At 33.4% G+C, this 20,476-nt stretch overlaps 1 non-coding gene across 1 annotated transcript; it reads left to right on the top strand.

Moving 5' to 3' along the window:
- Window positions 1-1,220: 1,220 nt before the first annotated feature.
- LOC140894082 (small nucleolar RNA R71) lies at window positions 1,221-1,331 on the top strand. Its single transcript, XR_012153635.1, has one exon. It is a non-coding gene; the product is annotated as a small nucleolar RNA R71 (small nucleolar RNA).
- Window positions 1,332-20,476: the final 19,145 nt, after the last annotated feature.

The raw sequence follows: 20,476 nt of genomic DNA, 5'->3' as shown, positions 1-20,476 counted from the left end.
TGGACAACCGGGATCTTTATATTTCAAGGTAGAATTATTTTGAATAATAGAGCTTACTTGCTCCGTTAAGAATGCTTTCTTCTTTACATGCAATTGTCTTTTCACAGTACATAAATCTTTTAAAAACTTTGCATAAGAAGGCACTTGTTTTAATAGCATCTAATAATGGAATATTTATTTTTACTTGTTTAAAAACTTCATAAATATCAGAATCATTTTTTTGTTTTTTATTATTTACTAATGCATGAGGAAAAGGAACATGTTTATTTATTTTATCATCAATTTTCTTATTTTTAGGACTCAAAGCATCATCTTTCTCAAAAGTATCAGGATTTGAATCCTTACTCTTTGAGTTTAATTGATCTTTGTTTTCATCACTATATGGATCATTAACTATTTTACCACTTCTAAGAGTAATAACAGATTTTACTTGATCAAATTTTTCTTGATTTTGATTTTTAGGATTAGGTTGTGGTTGAGATGGAAATTTTCCTTTTTCATGAATATTAAGTGCAGATGCAAATTTTGCAAGAGTTTCTTTCAAATCATTCATAGATTGAATGTTTTGAATATTGATAGACTCTTGCTTTTGAATGTATGCATGAATTTCATCTTCAAAATTTTTTCTTGGAGGTGGGATATAAGGAGCATAACCTTGATGATTTTGGTTATTTTGAAAAGGTTGTTGTGAAGGTTGTACATTATTATCGTTCCTCCAACTAAAATTGGGATGATTTCTCCAACCAGGATTGTATGTTTGTGAAAAAGGATCTAATGTTGGTTTTTTAAAATTGTTAACATAATTGGCTTGTTCATGGAGACATTCTTTAAATGAAGGCAAAGTAGGACAATTTTTTGTAAGATGATCATGTGTGTCACATATATGACAAACAATTTCTTGAACACTTTTTAATTGATCACTCTTTTTCATTTCTAATGAATCGATTTTTCTTGCTAAAGATGCAAGTTTAGCTTGAACATCTACATCATCTTTAAGATGATAAATACCACCTCCATTTGTTGAATTATTGGTTTTACTTGGTGGTTCAATTGAGCCTATATTATCCCAATTTTGAGCATTTTCTGCTAATGACTCCAAATATTCCGTAGCTTCATTTGGGTTTTTATCTTCAAAAGTTCCATTACACATGAATTCTATCATTTGCCTATCTTTAGGTATTAAACCTTCATAAAAGTGAGAAACTATTCTCCATATTTCAAAACCATGATGTGGGCATGTATTAAGTAACTCTTTATATCTATCCCAACATTGATAAAATGTTTCCCCTTGTTTTTGAGAAAAAGTTGTAATTTGTCTTTTAAAAGAGTTTGTTCTATGGGAAGGAAAAAACTTTTTTAGAAATTGTTGTTGCATTTCTTCCCATGATCTTATTGAACTTGATCTCAAATTTTGCAACCATGTTTTAGCTTTATCTTTTAAGGAAAAAGGGAAAAGCTTTAATCGAACAGTATCCATGCTACAATTTTGATCATTATAAGTGTTGCAAACCTCCTCAAATTCTCTTAAATGCAATATGGATTTTCAGAATCTAAGCCATGAAAATTTGGTAAAAGTTGAATGACTTGTGGCTTAAAATTGAAATTAGATGCATCAGGAGGAAAAACTAAACAAGATGGTGTACTAGTTCTTATTGGATTCATATGGTGCCTAAGTGTTCTTGGTTGTTCATGTTCTTGATGATGATTATTATTATTATTATCATCTTGATTATTAGAATTATCGTCCATGTTTAAAATATTTTCAGTTACTCGAACAAGTCTACCACTTTGTTTACGACTCCAAACAATCATACAATAAAAAACAACATACTATTTACATAATAACAAAATTAAACTTAATTTATACCTCCCCGGCAACGGCGCCAAAAAACTTGCTACAACTTAAATTGTAATTCACCCAAGTGTAGGTTGTCTGCAAGTAATATACTCGTGAGTACGAGATCGATCCACGGAGAGGATGTTGTAAGTTTAATTTTAGCAATAATATATTATAGATGAAAATATTAATATAAAACTTCAAATACACAAATTATAAAATTGTCAAGGTTTCAAAGGTTCATTGTTGGTTTATTTAAGATTGCTAAATAAAAATAAATAAAAATAAAAATAAGCATAAAAGAACAATGAAATATTTAAACAAGTATATCATATAATATAGTTCCCACTATATTAATATCAGATTAACCGATATTTAATACATGGTACCCATAATATATATATAGATGAATAAATATAAACATAAAAAGAACAATTAAATATTTAAACAAGTATATCATATAATATAGTTCCCACTATATTAATATCAACCGATATTTAATACATGGTACCCATAATATATATATAAATGCATAAATATAAATTGACATAAAAGTAAATGTTAGATCAAATCACAATATTTTATTTAGAACAACCGGTAGAGCCACGCTATCGTCTAAATAAAATATATGACTTTATGTTAGATGCGATAAAGTAAATGTTAGTTGCGGAAAAGTAAAAGTTAGATGCGAGAAAGTAAATGTTAGTTGCGGAAAAGTAAATGTTAGTTGCGATAAAGTAAAAGTTAGATGCGAGAAAGTAAATGTTAGTTCAAATCACATTATATTATTTAAAACAACCGACAGTGTCACGCTATCGTCTAAATAATATATATGACTTTATTATAAATAGATACATATATTTATAGTATATAATTATTGTAGTAATTATTGTATCATATTTAACAACAAATCAAGGTAACCACATTCAAGGTACCAAGCATTTGATGTAAATAGATAACAACAAATCATCCAAAATTATACCTACAAATAAAGATCAATTAGTAAAAATAAAAATAGAAAAGAAAAGAATATACAAAATATAAACAATCTTACTTGACCAACAATGAAACCTTTTCACCTTGACATAAATAGATTTAGCTTTCCATGAACATGAAACTCAAGAATAAAGATAAAAGAAATTTCATACTTGAACTTGAGAAACTTGCACACTCAAACTTTTATTCTCACACACACAATATTTATTTTACAAATGAAGAATTCTCTACACTCTTGCACACTACAAAGCTTATACAACACATCTATTTATAGGCCAAATGAGAGCAAGAGTCCAAGGCTCATTAAATGTGAAATAGTAAAGTTGGTGGGTGCTTGTCTCCTTGAATGTCAATACCATGACCCAACTTTAATTGACATGTTTGATGCCTTAGACCACCGATTCAGCCTTTCTTTTCAACATAGAACACGTAGGATATTTTGTGTAGATGTGTTTGGACAACTCATTCACCCCTTTTGGATAACATATGAAATACTTATGATATTTTTACTCTAAGCTGGTCATAGTAAAAGTAAATCTATCTCCATTTTGATGTTTGATTATTTTGATCATCTTAATGAAGTTTTTGGAATTTCTTGTCTTCTACAAAGTTGAAGATGCCTCTTTTGTGATTCTACAGGTTTTGAGATTACTCCATTATGACCTCTGTAGCTTGAGTAATTTTATTTTTACCAAACCTGCGTAAACCGTAAAATACAACATTTTAGTAAAACATTTAAATATAAACACATAACACTAAAATAATACAACTTCATAATTTTAATTAAACTTAAATTTTAAAACACACTTTTTAACATATAAATAATTACAAATTTTAAGTTTCATCAATGTACCAAATTTAACAACATATAATACCGCAAATAGCCCCTATTATACCACATTTTCCATATATTATACTACTGGGCTCTAAAATCGATACTGCGTTTTTGACTGTGCACCAACACCACCATAGTAACATGTATGGAAGATGTACCAAATTTAACAAACCATCATACCACAAATAGTCTCCATTATACTTTATTTTTGATCTATTGTACTACTGGTCAATATAACTGGTACTACGTCTGACCACACACCAACATCACCATTGATGTTACAAAATTAGGACATTAGATGCATACATAAGGTTGTTTTAACCATAGATGTTACAAACATATACAATGGATACATATACATGTGTTTGTTAATCACCATACAAGCTATCAAATTAGACATTAGAATGCATAAACATGTGATAATCATTATTGATGCTACAAAATTAGACATTTGATGTGTAAACATGTGTTGATCACCATTGATGTTACAAAATTAGGACATTGGATGCATACATAATGTTGTTTTAACCATAGATGTTACAAACATATATAATGGATACATATACATGTGTTTGTTAATCACCATATATGCTAACAAATTAGCCATTTCATGCATAAACATGTGCCAAATCATTATTGATGCTATAAAATTAGAAAATTTATGCATAAACATGTGTTTATGCATTCTAATGTCTAATTTAGTAGCATATATGGTTATTAACAAACAAATGTATATGTATCCATTGTAAGTGTTTGTAACATATATGGTTAAAATAATTCTATCTATTCCTACAATGTCCTGATTTTGTATCATCAATGGTGATTAACAAATGTTTTCTCATCAAATGTCTAATTTTGTAGTATAAATCAAAATACTTTAGCTTGAAAATGAAGTGGTCAGCAACGCAGTACCATTTATATCTATATGTAGTATTTTAGCTAGGAAATAAAGTATAATAACGTCTAACTGTGGTATGAAAATGTGTTAAATTTGGTACATCTTCTATACATATTTTACATTATGGTGTTGGTGCATGGTCAGAAACATAGTACCATTTGTATTAATACGTAGTACCTTTGCTTAAAACTGAAGAATAATAACGTCTAATCGTGGTATGAGAATTTGTTAGATTTAGTATATCTTCCATACATATTTTACATTGTGGTGTTGGTGCGTGGTCAGAAACACTGTACCATTTATATATATACGTAGTACTTTAGCTAGCAAATAAAGTATAATAACCTCAAATTGTGGTGTTGGTGCATGGTTCAGAAACACATTATTATTTGTATTGATACGTAGTACGTTTACTTGAAAATGAAGTATAATAACCTCTAATTGTGGTATAAAAATCTGTTAAATTTAGTACAAATTTCATACATATTTTACATTGTGGTGTTGGTGCGTGATCAAAAACGCAATATTATTTGTAACGATACGTAGTACTTTTGCTTGAAAATGAAGTATAATAACATCTAATTGTGGTATGAGAATTTGTTAAATTTGGTACATCTTTCATACATGTTTTACATTGTGGTGCTGGTACGTGATCAGAAATGCAGTTCCATTTGTAACTATACGTAGTACTTTTGCTTGAAAATGAAGTATAATAGCGTCTAATTGTGGTATGAAAATTTGTTAAATTTGGTACATCTTTCATATATGTTTTATATTATGGTGTTGGTACGTGATCAGAAACGCAGTACTACTTGTAACGATACGTAGTACTTTTGCTTGAAATGAAGTATAATACTATGTCTAATTGTGATATGAGAATTTGTTAAATTTGATACAACTTCCATACATGTTTTACATTTGGGCATTTTTATAATAACTTAACTTTTGCACAATTTAGTCCAATACTGGCATACACTTAATCCAATTCATCATATATCGAGGCAATTGGAGCATATATATTTGGGAAAAAGATGTGCTAATCTTTCAAAGTTTTTTGTCTCCTAGAAGAATGATAGTGGTGGAAATATAACTGTTCTTGTGATTTATATTTAATAGGAACACAATTATTTTAAAATAAATTTTGGTATAATATAGATTAATTTTAACACATTTTAATCTAATACTGGCATAATATCGATCCAATTCAGCATATATCGAAGTTATTCGAGCATATATATTTGGGAGAAAAGATGTGCTCCTCTTTCAAAATATTATGTCTCTTAGAAGAATAATAGTGATGAAAATATAACTCTTCTTGTGATTTGTATCTAATAAGAATAAAATTATTTTAAAATAATTTTCGGTATAAAATAACTTAACTTGGACAAATATAAGTCCAATACTGGCATAAACTTAATCCAGTTCAGCATACATCGAGGAGATTCGAGCATATATATTTGGGAAAAAGATGTGCTAATCTTTCAAAGTATTTTCTCCTAGAAGAATGATAGTGATGGAAATAGCGACATAATCTTAATTCATTTCGGCATATATCACGGACTAATTACGATTGATTTAAAAAAAATTTGTGCTTATAAAAATTTCGGCATAATCTCCTCGTAAATAGGACATCCCGAAAAACTCAGACATCAGTGTATATAAAAATAATTCAAACTATGACCTTAACAATTTAAAATATTACACCAACAAGTGCCGACCAGACATGAAAATTAAATGAAACATCTAATAAACAGTTGAGTACTATATGACTTACTACCACACAAATACATGGCTTACCACTCAACAAAATACAATAAAATCAAAGTGAGTCTCGCAAAAGGACCAAGGGAATGATGCATCACCAATACTTTCGCGAGATCGAGTAAACCTTCTTGTAGACGTGGTTTTGCAAAGTCTGTGATCTACCATTTTCCTTTCCCTATGACATTAGAAAACAAATTAGTATTTTTTTTCCAAATAAATCATAATATATCAAAACAAAATTATAGGATCATAATATTACTTGTACGCCAAACTACTAAAAATTATGTTAACAAAACATAATCTTCATTAACAAATTGGAAAAATTGATTAAACAATGACCAAATCTGATAAACATTTTTACAAACTACAAGAACACTATAAAAACAAAATTATAATATATAGTTATATACAACTAAAAAGAAAGTGTCAAATCGACAATATATTACAACAATCACCAACAAAAAAATCACAAATAAATTTGAGCAAAATACACAACAACCAACAGCTGGAAAAAATAAGGAATTCGAAGTACAATTACCAGCAAACAAATAACATGAAGATTAATCAAACAAATATAAGTTTCAACCTTAAACCAACACAAACTAAAAAGAATCCAAATATGTTCTAGTGTTAAAGATTTATCTTTTTTCTTAACTTTCTAATTATTTCATTACAAAAAAATCTTGATAAGTAAGAAATACTTGTTCAAAACCAATGTTTAGGAATCATTTCATAAATATAATAACACATATTAATTATAATTGACTTATAAACAATAAGTTCACAAAATAATAGCAGTAAACCGAGATTAAAAACCAACTTGAACTCAAGAAATTCAAACCATCTAATCTTCTCTATAATCATAAAAATTGAAAAAATGGAATCAATGACACTTCAATTTTTTTTTTTAAAAACATCGATTAGCTTACATTAATTTCCAATCCGAAAAATATATCCAGAAACATAGATTATATTAACGGAATCTCTAATTCAATTCAAATCAAAAAAATACCACCAAAGAGAATTTCAATAGGATAATTGATGTCGTTGCTTTGATTCGAACAATCAAAGCATCTTTGATTCGAACAATCAAAGCAACATTCAAAACAACAAAATCAATTACATCAATCTACATATACACATCAAGAAAATTGAATCAAAATCATGAGGCATAATGTGAAAAATCAAATCTAGGAAAACTACAGAAACATTGGCATGCTTACTGGGATTACAAATATTAATTCAAGGTTTTCAGATTCATCTTCAGCACCTTCGTTGTCCGAGAGGCTAGGGATTTAATGTAGAAATCGTGAAATAGAGGAGAGGAGAAAATCGCAAGGTAAGATCGTATCAACTAGAAAAAATACAAGGATATGATTTACCGTATAATTTTTATCACGGAGTCAGCTTTCTCTCTAGTCGCCTTCCTCGTCCATCGTGGAGTTTTACTGTACAAATCTTGAAAGAGAAGATGAGAAAAGAGGTGAAAAACGTGAAGGGAAGAGGTCAGCTTCCTCTTCGGTGGCCTTCGTCGTCCATGGCTGGGGTTTTACAGTCAAAATCGTGTAAGAGAAGATAAAAAAATAGGTGAAAAATAAACTTGCTTGTGAGAAAATAGGTTAAAAACAAACGGGATGAGAAAAGAGGTGAAGGGAAGAGAGAGAAGGTGAAATACACGTGATTGTGTTGACCAGGGAGTTAAAAGAAATAAATTTTGAGGTTCAGGGAGTGCAGTACTAAATTGAAGGGCATGGGGACTGATCTCTAAGTTGGGTTTGGTAATAGAGATTTATCTCCAAATATCCGAAATAAGGGGGAATTGCTGTAAAATCCCTGATAACAAATATAAATGTTCTCTCAGTCCCTATGTTAGTAAAATTGTTTTTATACTCCCTGACATAACCTATGTATTTGTTTCAACTCCCTAATTAACATTTTCACCATTTTGCCCTTCTTCTCTCTCCAATCATACGCCAACCTTCTTCTTCCCTCGTATTCTTCCAACAAACTTCTTCATTTCAGGTACTTACTTTTTTTTTTTAAAAAACTCATTGTAGAAATCTAAGCAAATTTTCACACATAATTCCTCTATTACCTTCAAAAGGTTTTTTTTTTTTTTGCTCTTCTTGTAATGGTGATTATTCAATCAAGAAGACCAAATTTTTTTAGAGTTTATAAAACTGGAGTGGGATTTCTTCCAACCTTGTGAGTGGGAATTACAGAAATCGCAGGCTAAATCTTTTATTTTGTCGCTGCTACATCGTCGATCATTCCCCTTCCCGTTTTTTTTTTCATTTTCTGCTTTTTTCTATATTTAATTTATTGCCTACTCTATTTTCGAACGCCAGAAGGTTTTTGATTTTTAAAATTGGAAGTTGGAAGATATATTTTGTTTATGATCGGAATTAATTTTTAACATAAACTTGTACATAATTTGTTAAAAATAAATTAACTTGTGTGTGAACCTACAATACAATTGAATGAAGATATAACGAAATTTGGTGGCAAAATAATAATTTACAATGCATAAACTTGTAAGCTGTTGTTGATGATCTTAAGAATAAAATTGAAATTTTGTGGTATAATATTGACACTTTGAAGACAAAATACTTAGATGATGGTCCTGAATCTTCAAATTTTGTGGTAATCAAGCATCTTGTCATACCACGAACAAAATGACATTTCTTACATAAACCGCCAAGTTCTTGATTTTTAGCATTGATTATTAATTTCTGGTCATTTTTCATATTCACAACCGTCGAGGTCTCAAATGACTAATCAACAGAAAATTTTAATGAAATTAGAGTTTTGTGAAATTAATCTGGAAAACACACTCTATGACAACCAACATTAAACTTTATTGGAGGACAAATTATTATTCATAAATCATGCTGATTTTTTGCTTTTTACTTTTTATTTTTTAGACGAGGATTCACTTGTTTGATCAGGGAGTCTGACACAATACATGAGTAACAAGAGTACACATGTGACCTAATTCAGCATAAATTATTTTACTTATCAGGATAAAATTTTGGACTACTAATATCGACCTTGACAAATGAAAATAAATTAGGTTCAAATTTTCTTGTATTCGGAATCATTTTATATTAATTTGGAACAATCTTGGATATTTGCGACACAAATAGAGAAGTAATTGGATATGAAAGACTCATTTTTTGCACCAATGCGAAGATGTAATATTTTGGTGCATAACACATAATTATGATGTCCATGATGATTTTTCATTGTTGTAAGAGTTGTTGCTCAATTACATTGGTGTTGATAATCTAATGTCATGTGCACTAATTTGACAAATGTAAAAGAGTAATGTATTGCTAATTATTGAATGAGATCCACTTGTGGTGATATCATTTATTACTTAATGTCTACAATTGTGTAACTAGATGTAATTATAAACTTAAAAAATGTTGAATATAATATTTATACATCGATTAGCCTTATTTTTAAGACGGATCTTATATTTGAATTTCAATATTAAAAGATGATTCTTGATCATGGAGTTTGGCACATCACATAAACAATAAAAGTGTGCATGTGACCTATTTTAGCATAAGTTGTTCTACTTACCGGGATAAAATTTTGGACCACTAAGATCGACTTCGCCAAGTAAAAATAAATTAGGTTCGAATTTTCTTGGATTAAGAATCATTCCATATTAATTTGGAACAATGACGGATATTTGCGGAACAAATCGAGAAGCACTTGGTTATAAGAAACTCATTTTTCGCACCAATGCAAAGATGTTATGATTTGATGCATAACACACATTATGATGCTTATGATAAGATTTCATTGTCACATTATTTGTCGCCCAATTACATTGGTATTGATCATCTTATGTCATGTGTGCTACTTTTACTAATGTAGAAGATGAGTGTATTGCTCATTATAGAATGAAATCATATGTGGTGATACCATTCAATATCCAATGTTACAATTGCGTAATTAGATGTAATTATAAACTTAAAAAATTATTGATATGATATTTAAGCATCGATTAACCTAATTTGTAAGACGACGCTTATATTTGAATTTCATTATTAAAATAACATGCGTGGTCGTAGAGTTTGACACAACACATGAACAATAAGAGTACACATGCGATCTAATTTAGCATAAGTTGTTCTACTTACTGGGATAAAACGTTGAACTACTAAGATAGACTTTTCCAAGTGAAAATAAATTAGGTTCGAATTTTTTTGGATTCGGAATCATTCCATATTAATTTGGAACAATATAGGATATTTTCCACACAAATAGAGAAGCACTTGGGTATAAGAGACTCATTCTCTGCACCAATGCAAATATGTTATGATTTGATGCATGACACACATTATGATGCTTATAATGAGATTTCATTGTCACATTATTTGTAACTCAATTACATTGGTATTGATCATCTAATGTCATGTGTGCTACTTTGACAAATGTAGAAGATGAATTTATTGCTCATTTTAGAATGAAATCATATGTGGTGATATCATTCAATGTCTAATGTCTACAATTGTGTAACTAGATGTAATTATAAACTTTAAAAATTATTGAATATGATATTTAAGCATTGATTTGCCTAATTTGTAAGACGACACTTGTATTTAAATTCCACTATTAAAATAGCATGCTTGATCATGGAGTTTGACACGACACATGAACAATAAGAGTACACATGCGATCTAATTCAACATAAGTTGTTCTACTTACCAGGATTAAATTTTGAACCACTAAGATAGACTTTTCCAAGTGAAAATAAATTAGGTTTGAATTTTCTTTGATTAAGAATTATTTCATATTAATTTGGAACAATGTCGGATATGCTCGGCACAAATAGAGAAACACTTGAGTATAAGAGACTCATTCTTTGCATCGATGCGAAGATATTATGATTTGATGCATAACACACATTATGATGTTTATGATGAGATTTCATTGTCACATTATTTGTCGCCCAATTACATTAGTATTGATCATCTAATGTCATGTGCACTACTTTGACAAATGTGAAAGATGAATGCATAGTTCATTATTGAATGAGATCACATATGATGATATTATTCATTGCACAATGATTACAATTGCATAACTAGATATCATTATAAACTTTAAAAATTATTAAATACAATATTTAGACTTTGATTAGCTTAATTAGTAAGTGAAACTTATATTTGAACTCCACTAAGTGATTGTGAACGATTACTCTCGTTTTACTTGGGTAATTTTCTTATCGTCCAAAGATCAAACAGCTACTCATCTGATACAGATTTTTAAACATTTGCAAAATGAGAAACGTACTGGGATAGATCGGATAAGGAGTGATAGAGGCACTGAATTTTTAAACAAAACCCTTGAATCCTATCTAGATGACCAGGGAATCAAGCATGAGTTATCTGCATCTCGGACCCCACAGCAAAATGGTGTTGCTGAAAGAAGAAATAGAACACTAAAAAAAGCATCTAGAACTATGATTGCTGATTCTTACGTATCTCAAAGACTCTGGGCAGAGGCAATTAACACAGTGTGTTACACTCAAAACCGATCTATGATTAACAAGAAGCACAACAAAACACCATATGAGATCTGGAATGGCACAAAACCTGATGTCTCTTATTTTAAAGTATTTGGTTGCACTTGTTTCATTCATGATAATGGAAAACACCACTTAACGACTTTTGATGCTAAAGAAGAAGAAGGCATATTTGTTGGATATTCCTCTGTCAGTCGAGCTTATCGAGTATTCAACAAAAAGTCACTGATAGTAGAGAAATCCATTCATGTTATTTTTGATGAAACTACTATATGTGCAGATAAGCCCCTAACCTATATCAAAGATCTAACAAATAGGCTGGAGTCAACTGTTCTAGATGATGAAAGTGACAGTGATGAACCTCATGTAACAAGAGATGAACCAGTAGAAGAGATCGTTCAACCCAATGAAGGAAGAATAGATCAAAACAATGACGGACATAGAATTGGAGAAGAAGTCGTTGAACCTGATAACACAATCAGAAATGAGGACGATATCCCAACAGGAACCAATCCTCTTGGACCAAATCTTCGGTGGATAAAAATCATCCACTCGAGATGGTCATCGGTAATCCAATTGCCCCTCTCCATACACGTAATCAAATGATTAATGAACTATTGCATGCAACATTTATTTCACAACTAGAGCCCAAACACATAGGTGAAGAATTACAAGATGCTAGCTGGATTGAAGCAATGCAAGAGGAGCTAAATCAGTTCACAAGAAACAAAGTTTGGAATGTAGTTCCTCGACCGGACAACCAAAACATCATAGGCACCCGATGGGTGTTTCGCAACAAATTAAATGAGGATGGAACGGTGATCAAAAATAAATCCAGACTGGTTGCTCAAGGCTTTAGACAAGAGGAGGGTATTGAGTTTTACGAATCATTCGCTCCAGTAGCAAGGCTTGAAGTCATCAGGATATTTCTTGCCTATGCTACTTACAAAAACTTCAAAATTTATCAAATGAATGTTAAGTCAGCTTTCCTCAATGGGTTACTTCAGGAAGAAGTGTATGTTGAGCAACCACCATGTTTTATCAGTTCCTCAACTCCTAATCATGTTTTTAAACTTGCTCTTTATGGTCTAAAACAAGTACCACGAGCTTGGTATGACACATTATCACAGTTTCTATTGGATCACAATTTTGTCATAGGAACAGTAGATAAAACTCTCTTTAAATTTGTCAAAGGAGATCATATTTTACTAATATATGTATATGATATCATATTTGGATCAACTAATCCTCGTTTATGCGAGAAATTCTCTAAGTTGATGCAGGAACAATTTGAGATGAGCATGATGGGAGAATTAAATTTCTTTATCGGATTACAAGTAAAACAGCTGGACAATGACATCTTCATAAATCAGGCCAAGTATACCAAAGAACTTATCAAAAAGTTTGGTATGGAGAACTGCTCTGCCATCTCCACTCATATGAGTGCTTCCATCAAGCTTGATAAGGACGAGGCAGGAGCACCAGTTGAGGTAGCAATGTATCGAGGTCTCATAGGTTCATTAATTTATCTCACTGCTAGTAGACCTGATATTATGTTCGTCGTATGCCTATGTGCAAGATTTCAAGCAGCCCCTAAAAAATCTCATTATATTGCTGCCAAAAGGATTATTAAATACCTTAAGGGTACTACAAATGTGGGTCTTTGGTACTCCAAAGACTCAGAATTTAATCTTGTTGGTTATTCAGATGCAGATTATGCAGGTTGCAAAATTGACAGAAAAAGTACTAGTGGATCTTGTCAATTTCTGGGAGACAGACTTATTTCATGGTTTAGTAAAAAACAAACATCTATTGCAACCTCTACCACTGAAGCAGAGTACCTAGCAGCTGGCAGTTGTTGTGCTCAAATACTTTGGATACATCAACAATTTCGAGACTATGGAATACAGTCAAGTGAAGCCCCTATATTTTGCGACAACACTAGTGTCATTGCAATCACTCAGAATCCAGTGATGCATTCAAGGGCAAAGCACATTGATGTGCGACATCATTTTATATGAGAACATGTGCTCAAGAAGGAGATTCAGATGATCTACATATCTACTGACCAGCAAGCAGCATACATCTTCACCAAGCCACTACCGAACGCTAATTTTTCTTATTTCCGTAATGTACTTGGCTTAATAGAGTTAAGTTAAGATAAGCATGAGTTTAGGGGGAATACTGCATATCAATAAAATAACTTCATTACATTTGGCATATACAACATTTCACATTAACCCCTACTGCGTCTATACTCGTAATTAGCAGCAGAGATTCTGGTCATCATCTCGTGACTCCACTCGATCATCCAGCGAGAGAGTGAACCTTTACCACTGCAGACATCATCCTCAAAATAGATGTTCTGCATCTCGTCTCTCTCTGCCAAAAGAATCAAAAGTCTCACAGCAGAAGGACTTGGCACATCTCGAGTGCTCTGAGTATGAAAGGTAAGTTTGCATCGCAGTAAGCCCTCAGCAACTCGTGGATCCATAAGAGCTAAACCAGTCGGCAGGTTGCGACATATCCCCTCCAGAAAAAGCCAGATATGCATGCCTCTTGCTATGACTCTACTTCTGTACAAAGATTTTCTTCTCTCAAAATCAAACTCATTCATCGCTATATGCTTTATATTTTGAACTAAGTTATATTTTCTTTCTTTCTCAAAGGCACAATATTTATAAGCACGGAAACTAGAAAGCCAAAGGTCAAGTAGGCCAACAGTTACCTACACTGAACCATCGAGAATATCTTTACAAGATATTGGCATAGACCTTGGATAAGCATACTTTATCGATATTTGTGTACCATGCATTTATTGAAAGATTAAAATAGTCACTATTTGCATCGTACCTCTTTTGATTATTATTATTATCCTTTCTCGACTTTCCCGAATATAACTCATAATCATCTATATTTTTTTGTCACATCGTTTTTAATGCTAAATACATCTGTTATGTGAATCGGTGTGATAATGATATCTTCTACGATACTTATACGTATGATCAGCAAATAATGCACAAAATATTTTTTTACTTTTATTTGGAGCTTTTACAGGAGGAATCGATTACATTAAAGCCTCGAAGGCTGCTACTGCCTTAGCTATCTCCATCTTCACTGCATTCTTCCATGAGAGCATGAAGAACGTAAGCTCTCTGGTAGGCAAGCGAACGGATCCAATGTACTCCGACTGAATGCGCTCCAATCCGTTCAGCTCCTTATAGAGCAAGAGCAAGAACACGCCCTCAGGACTGAAGATCTTCACCGGATCAGTTCACCCGAGATTTTCTTCATACTGCCACATCTGGGCAGCATAGTCTCTCTTTGGATCCATCAAATCTTGTGAATGAACAGCAAAAATATAGAGACGCAACTCCTCAATCGACTCCCATTATTCAACGACTTGACCAAACACCATATCTTCATATTCACGAGATCTCACTCTAGTCAAAGCAGTGTTGAACTCTTCAGCAAAATCTCCTCCAGGGCCCGACATCTTATCGTTCTATGGATTATGAATGTATTTTGATTGCCCGACTGATCCTTTGATTTCATATTTATAGGCACCCAAGGAAGATGAAGATTCGGCCGATATCAATTACATTTATCCACTGAAAAGCCTACACGTCAATGAAAGAGTGGGTGCCCTGTTAGCCAACTTGTGGCTAAGGGCCTTTATGACTCTATTTGTAAACAATATTTGTTTAATATAATTTACACTTTATATTGGCATTTACTTTATCTTTTATCATATTGTTATGTTGTGACGTGATATACGATGTTTAGATAAATACCTTGAATATACTAAAGTGTATGCAAGATGTGATAGTGGATATGGATGACTATCATGAAACACATCTTGTAATCACTGTATATTCTAAACCAGTTCCTAGTCAATTGAGCCGTCCTCAATAAGGATAAGGATCGCTCAAGATTGAGACTAGCATTTGCGATGCCGATTACCACGTTTCATTGGTATGGAACATAGAGTTGTTCGAAGCATGCAAATGGATATTCATTTGATGGATGATCGAACTACCCTATTCGAACTTTCCAAGTGGTTTTCACTAATTGAGTGGATAATTCCGCGGTTTTGGTTGTACACCATTAGTCCTTACTACTTGAAACATCATGGAGACTCTATATGCTAGTAATGTACTTTGACTCATTTACCGACTCTATGAGGGTCATCAGGTGTCGAGATTGGGTACAGTTACGACACATATAGGGGTCAATGTTTTGTTGTCAAGGATTCACCACACGCTTGCGAGTGTGGATATCCTATGCGATCTGAGGAGATATTAGTGTGACAAATCTCTGGCCAGAGTACATGATGTGCTTTCGGTTACTTGGTTTTCTAGTTGCACATGCGATGTCACTATTTGATCTTCAAGATGTATTGCATAGTTATCGAATCTCGAACGACTCTCGATATACCAATGGTTGTTGATTCGATCGGGATATATGGATGAAGGGACCGTACTGTACGCTAACCAAAACCTACTGGTTCTTGCAGGCACTATCAATGATACCTAGGGAATCATGGGGCGATGTTGCTAGGCGCTCTTACCATGATTCGATGGGTAAGTCGGAAATTGTTGTTCCGAGTCACAAGGAGTTGTGGGCCCACGGATAGCTGTATCCCTGAACCATTGAGGGTTACACAAGTAATAGATTTCTAATCCCCATTGAGATAATTAAATTCAATGAGTTAAATTTAGCAAATGAGAAGTAGGACTTCTTATTAATGAGTAGAAGGAGTGAGATTTCCTAAAATGACATAGGGATGCCATTTTTGAAAACCACTGAATTCGGATTCAGAAAATTTATCTTGACTTTAAAATGTACAGAAAAGGTTTCTGTACACATTGGTAAAATCGGTTTGTCAATTTAAGTCAAGATGAATTTTATATTAGTTTCTGAACATGCGGGCTTTGCTTGTCAGGCTTGAACTTATGACTAATGGGCCCTAAGCTGTTAGCAGCCCATGTTATAAATAAGTTATTGCAGTACAGAAATTACACAACACAACTCACAAATTTTGAAACCTAGAGAGCACTCTCCCTAGGGTTTCGGCCGCCCCCCCTTTCTCTGTGTTCGATTTTTCAGTCTGCAAATTTTCAAATTTGCAGTCTGATTAAACATATCAGATTTGTTTATTCTCTTCGTAGAAACTTCTGATAGACTTTCTAGTGCAGTCTATCAGAGGGATTAAGAATTCTGTTCGTGGACCTGATTCAGGAGTTAATCGAGCGAGTCATCAGTTCCTGGGATATACAAGAAGAGCAGAATTTTCAGTTGGAGTCCATAAACGATCAATGTATGAGATGCTACTCGCGGGCATGGTCCGTCTCATATTATTGGGGGGCCCGTTCGTCGGAAAGATATACATTGGATCGACACATGTTGTAAGTTAGGTGGAACTCCCGTGGGATTGGCTCATATTATTGGGGGATCCATACGGCGATCGTCTATCACAACTTAATATTGGTGGGTCATCTTGACATGTCACAATAAACGGCGTCATATTATTGGGCTCTTATTGGACATGAGGTAAAAACATGGGGGTTGTTTTGGAAGCAATTGGGCTCTACCTTTTGAAAATTATGGTTGGCTGATATTATTCGGGACTATGATTTGTCAATTGAACTCCATGTTCCCACTAAGAAAACAAGTTTCTCGTTTTCACTAGAGGGTGGTGAAATCGTTAAAATGGTGGGAGTGTAATTCATAAAATTAATCTCGCCTTATTTTATGTCTTAGTAAATTAATTAAACAATCACTGATTATTGTCTGTTTCTTTTCAGTATTTCATTATGATGAATTCGTGCAATCCACTATTCTCTATTCTCGAACAAAACAAACTGACTGGTGCTAACTATACGGAATGGTTCCGTAAGTTAAAGATTGTTCTAAGTTCGGAAAAGGTTTTCTACGAGTTAGCTAAAAAGTCTCCTCCGAAGGAAGCCCCGGCTAATGTGAGTCCGGAAGAGTTGGCCAAACTTGATAAATGGTGGGACCATAATATCAAGGCCAAATGCTACATGCAGGCTTCGATGTGTGATGAACTTCAGAGGCGATTTGAGGATGCAGTGAATGCTGCTGACATTCACAAGACCCTCAAGAAACTTTTTGGAGCTCAGTCGAGATCCGAGAGGTACGCCACTGTCAAAGAGCTAATGACATGCCGCATGCGAGATGGGACTTCTGTCCGTGAGCATGGGGTACACATTATCGGGCTCATTGAAAAGTTGGTAACACTCGATTTGACATTGGAGCACGAACTGAATGCGGACTTATTACTTCTCTCTCTTCCTTCATCATTTGACGGTTTTGTGATGAACTTCAATATGAAAAAGATAGAGGCCACCCTTGAAGAGATGGTCAATATGCTTGTCACTTATGAGGCCACATTAAAGAAGGATAAACCGGTACTCTTGGTAGGCTCCTCTTCTAACTCTAAGAAGGAACCAAGTGCAAAGGGTAAGAAACGTTCTGCCCCACCCAAGAAAACTGGACCCAAGAAGAAGAACAAGACAAAGGCTTCAAAGGTGAACAAATCTGAAGATGTTTGTCATCACTGCAAGAAACCCGGTCATTGGAAACGTAACTGCAAAGAATATCTCGAGCAGTTGCGAACTGCAAAGGGTATGTTTTATATTGAAATAAATGTTTCACTTAATACTACTTCTTGGGTATTGGATACCGGATGTGGATCTCACATTTGCAATGACTTGCAGGTGATGACAAGAAGTCGTAAGCTTAGGATGGGTGAGGCCCAGTTGAGGCTCGAAAATGGTTCTAGAGTTGAAGCCAAAGCTGTGGGAGACGTTTATTTAATTCTGCAGAACAATTTTAAGTTATTTTTGAGAGATGTTTTATTTGTGCCAGATTTGGTTAAAAACATTATTTATGTTTCTATGCTTGATAGAGATGGTTTTTCTTGCAATTTTGTGAATGGGATTTGCAATATTTACAAGAATGAATGTTTAATTGGATGTGGACAACTTGAAAACGATCTATATAACTTAAAATTGAAAGACGTACCAGTTAATTATGTTGATAAACCGGCAACAACAATTAAAATGAAAAACGATAGTCAAAACCCGGCAAACCTTTGGCATGCTAGGCTAGGTCATATTTCCTCATGAAGGATGAACAAGCTAGTGGGAGAGGGAATGTTTGATTCGTCAGATATAAACTCTCTACCTACTTGTGAGTCCTGTCTGAAAAGAAAAATGACTAAAACACCTTTTAAGGGAAAAACTGAGCGTAGTCAAAGTCTATTGGATTTGATCCATACAGATGTTTGTGACCCATTTAGTATTGGTACTAAATATGGTCACACCTACTTCATTACCTTTACTGATGATTATTCTAGGTATGGATATTTATATTTAATAAAATATAAATCTAAATCGTTTGAAAGGTTCAAAGAATTCAAGAATGAAGTAGAAAACCAGCTAGGTAAAAGTATTAAAACACTTCGATCTAATCGAGGTGGTGAATACTTGAGTACCGAGTTTTTGGACTACTGAAAGAAAATGGAATTATTTCTCAGTGGACTCCTCCTGCCACACCTCAGCTTAATGGTGTAGCAGAGCATCGTAATCGAACTCTGTTGGACATGGTTCGATCTATGATGAACTTCTCTGAGCTCCCACCCTCGTTTTGGGGCTATGCACTTGAAACAACGGTATTGTTGTTGAACAATGTCCACACTAAAGCAGTAAACAAAACACCATATGAATTATGGACTGGAAAAACTCCTAAGTATTCGTACTTGAGGATTTGGGGATGTCCTGCTTACGTGAAGCAGACAGTGGGAGATAAGTAGGATAGTCGATCCATTTTATGTTATTTTGTAGGGTATCCGAAGAATTCGATCGGATATTATTTCTATCATCCTACTGAAACAAAAGTGTTTGTTTCTAGGAATGCCACCTTCCTTGAGAAGGAATTTTTACTTGATAGAAAAGGCAAAATGATGGAACTCGAAAAAGTTCGAGAAGAACCCGAGATACAAAACAGCAACCCCACACCTCAGGAACCAATAATTGACATGCCACCTCTTAGAAGATCCGAAAGGACTTTTAGACCTCCTGATCGACTTAATCTCCTACTTGAAGGGGATCAAAGTGAGCCCATCGTTGGATGTGATCCAAGAAACTTCAAGGAGTCAATTTTTTATGCCGATTCGAATTTATGGCTTGAAGCCATGCAGTCTGAAATAGACTCCATGCATGCAAACCAAGTTTGGTCTTTAGTAGATCCTCCCGATGGAATTGTTCCTATAGGGTGTAAATGGATCTACAAGAGAAAACTTGGGTCTGATGGTAAGGTGCTGACCTACAAGGCATGATTGGTCGCAAAAGGTTATACACATAGACAAGGTGTTGACTATGATGAAACTTTTTCACCAGTCGCAATGTTCAAGTCCATAAGAATCTTAATTGCCATAGCAGCATGGTATGACTATGAGATATTGCAGATGGATGTGAAGACTGCGTTTCTTAATGGAAACATTAGGGAAGAAATCTATATGATGCAGCCCGAGGGATTCATATCCATGGGAAGCGAGCATAAGGTATGCAAGCTTCAGAG

The sequence above is a fragment of the Henckelia pumila genome, chromosome 3, assembly GCF_033568475.1.
Source record: "Henckelia pumila isolate YLH828 chromosome 3, ASM3356847v2, whole genome shotgun sequence".
Taxonomy (NCBI): Eukaryota; Viridiplantae; Streptophyta; class Magnoliopsida; order Lamiales; family Gesneriaceae; genus Henckelia; species Henckelia pumila.
This window is presented reverse-complemented; position numbering and strand designations above follow the sequence as displayed.